We start from the raw sequence: 3,360 nt of genomic DNA, 5'->3' as shown, positions 1-3,360 counted from the left end.
CTTCTTTTGGTTTCTTTTGATAAGACAGTGAAGAGCATGACAGGAAGAGAGTGGGAGAGAGAAAGACTGGTTTGGGAAGTGACCCAGGCTGGACTTGAAACTGGATCATGACAGGGATAGAGTGGGGACTTGAACCTGGGTCCCCATGGGCCAGTGCAAGCCCATTCATGGTACGGTGCATTACTGTGATGCACCACTTTACCCCCAAAGCCAAAATGTGCAGTTTTTTTGTACTAATGAAGCACATCACTATAGGTATCTAATGACAGTAGTGACAGACATATTAGCTGAAACGTTTGACATGTCTCTGTCATGATTGATCACTTACAGGCTACATAAAGCAGACACAGGGCCGCTGACACCTTTGCCCGGGCCCAGGACAAATTCATCTGAAAGGGCCCCCAACCTAATGCATTCAATGTATAAAGAGGGCCCCTCTCTCCCTGGGCCCAGGACAAAACACCTGTTTGTCCCCCTCTGTCGGCTTCCCTGAGCAGACATATTCAACCAACGGCTCAGGAGCCAGATGTGGTCCATTTAAAATGTCCTATGGCCCAGTGACTGACTTAACCCATGAAGACCGGGTGGGAATTTTGAGCAACACAACCTTTAAGACCGGCTGCATCATCTATACATATTTACTTTGAACAGCGCTGACAAGTCTGTCAACATTTTCTGACCCAGGTCTTATGAAATGGGTTCAAGCTCAATATCGTGAAATGGATTTTTTGTCTTCTTATTTTACACCGCCCCTGAAAACCCGGTGTTTTTTTTTCATTTGGCCCTCTTGATGCTGATATAGAATAGCCCTGGCCATAGTGACGAGTGCTACGACTGTAGTGCATTTCTCAAAATCATAGTTGTCAACTACGTTACTTTGTTGTTTGCGATGCAATTTGCCATTGACAACTACCCAAGTTAGTTAACTGGCTAACAACTACACTTTCGAGAATCACACCCCTGTATTGGAGTATAGGGATGTCTGGGTTACCACTACTACTATGTAGGTCATAGGAGGGAAATTGGGAATGAACGCGACCAGATGAGTGTGTAGTAAGGGATGAATGACCTGTCTTTTCCATATAACTCACATACGGACACATGTGAGAGGCCCATTAAATCTTATTGAGATTCCGTTTGTGTGCACACGTGTGCACATATGTCTGTGTGTGTGTGTGTGTGTGTGTGTGTGTGTGTGTATGTGCGTGTGCGTGTGTGCAAGTGCATATATGCTTACGTATCTGTGAGTGCAGTGTATAGGTGTGTGTGTGCGTGCACACGTGTATGCTTACATAATAGTGAGTGCAGTGCATGGATATGTGTGGCTGTGTGAATGTGCGTGTGTCCGTATGCATGTGTGTGTGTGCGTGTGCGCACGCATGCATACGTGTAGCCTATGCTGACGTGTGCTTCAGTGTGTGTGTGTGGGGGGGGGAGATGCCCGCGCGCACTGTGCACATGTGTGAGCATGCACTAGCGGCAAGCAACAGAGTCAAAGGTACTGACCTCCTTTCTGGTTTACAGCAGGCGTCAGGGGGGAAGGAATTTGTTCTGAAAGCAAGTGGAACGAACGTCACGACTCAGCTGCCAGATGACTGAAAGAAGTTGTGATTGTGATTGCCACTTAATTGCCTTTCACCTGAATATAAGCACCAGGTGAACAGAGGAATGCACACTATGCAGCGATACACACACAACTGCTTTGGCCCAAGAGTGAATCTCAAATAACATTTATCTTATTTTGAGTTATGAAGTGATCATTATTATTATTATTTATTATTATTATTATTATTATTATTATTATTATTATTATTATTATTATTATTCTAGAAAGTGAAAGCTCATTGGGAAACTCCAACTCCCATTGTCACACAGCACTTCACAGCACACAAGTGATCACTACACACCGCACACAACGAAATTGCATTTATGCCTCAGTCGTGCAAGGGGGCAGCCCTCAATGGCGGCCCTAGGGAGCAGTGTGGCGGGACGGTACCATGCTCAGGGTACTTCAGTCATGGAGGAGGATGGGAGAGAGCACTGGTTGATTTCTCCCCCCACCAACCTGGCGGGTCGGGAGTCGAACCGGCAACCTTTGGGCTACAAGTCTGAAGCCCGAACCGCTTACCCATGACTGCCCTAGAAACATGGTATTGGAGGATTGGCATATGGAAAGTTTTGCATGCACAACAAACCTTGCTTGCCAAATGCCCCTGCAGTGCTTACAACCCCCCATCTCTCAACTGTGCTAATGGCAGGAAGCAGTCAAGGTCAAGGATACGGGTCTTTGGCTGTCACTGGCCCATGTAAGTGCAGGTATGTGTGCCACACACACACACACACACACACACACACACACACACACACACACACACACACACACACACACACACACACACACACACACACACACAGTTGTAACAGTTAACATTTTTTACGCAAGGGAAACTTCCTGAACATGACTTGGTGAAACAGCACAAATATGCTCAGGGTAACAGGTATAAAATGCAATTAATTGAAAAAACACCAGCAGACAACTTGCATTCATTGTTTGGTGAGAGTAGGCCGAATATAACTTGAGTAAACATAGTCACCATAACACTTTGTTTGAAAAAGTGAAAACTGATAGGATACTAGCCTTGAGTTTTTTCTCTATCTTTTTTCAACTATTCTTCAGAGAATACACTGAAGTTCTGGTAGAATCAAACCAAATAAAAAGAAAGGAAAATAAGGAACTCAAAGAATGTAACAGTAGGCTAGCCTGGCGTATGGGTCTACTGTCTCTCATAGACATCTTAACACCATCATCAGTCTTGCATTATTCTTATGCATAGAATAACAAATTGGTACAAGCTTTTTTCTTTTCTTTTCTTTCTTTCTTTTTTTAAAAATAAACTGACCGTTTAGCAACATTAAGTCTGTGCACTGCTTACCAAGTAGACCAAATGGCAATAGGAAACAGGCAAAGGTCTCAGGAAAGGTCATGGAGTTGATGTGAATCATTCCGTGTTTCCTGTTGGACCATGAAGACGGCATAAGTTTCTTGGGATATTGGGATATGCTGTAGCTTGTTAGCGTAGCAAACTTGCTCCTTTTTCGCTGTTATTAAACGATCCACGAGACTACAACACAGACTTCAGAAAAGATCAATCAAGTAAAAAACAAACAAACAAAAAAAAACGTCACACAACCTGTTCTTGTCATTCCACGGAAAGGAAGAGGTAAGCTTAAGGGCGAGTATCAGATTTGTTGGCTACATGATTGGAAATAGAAACATTATAGCCCCTCTCGAGACTTTGTAGGTTATGGTCATTACACATAGCCTAATGAAAAATATCAGATTAGCGCTTCATTTCATTT

This window comes from Engraulis encrasicolus, chromosome 3 (assembly GCF_034702125.1).
Source record: "Engraulis encrasicolus isolate BLACKSEA-1 chromosome 3, IST_EnEncr_1.0, whole genome shotgun sequence".
Taxonomy (NCBI): Eukaryota; Metazoa; Chordata; class Actinopteri; order Clupeiformes; family Engraulidae; genus Engraulis; species Engraulis encrasicolus.
Note: the sequence above shows the minus strand (reverse complement) of the source record.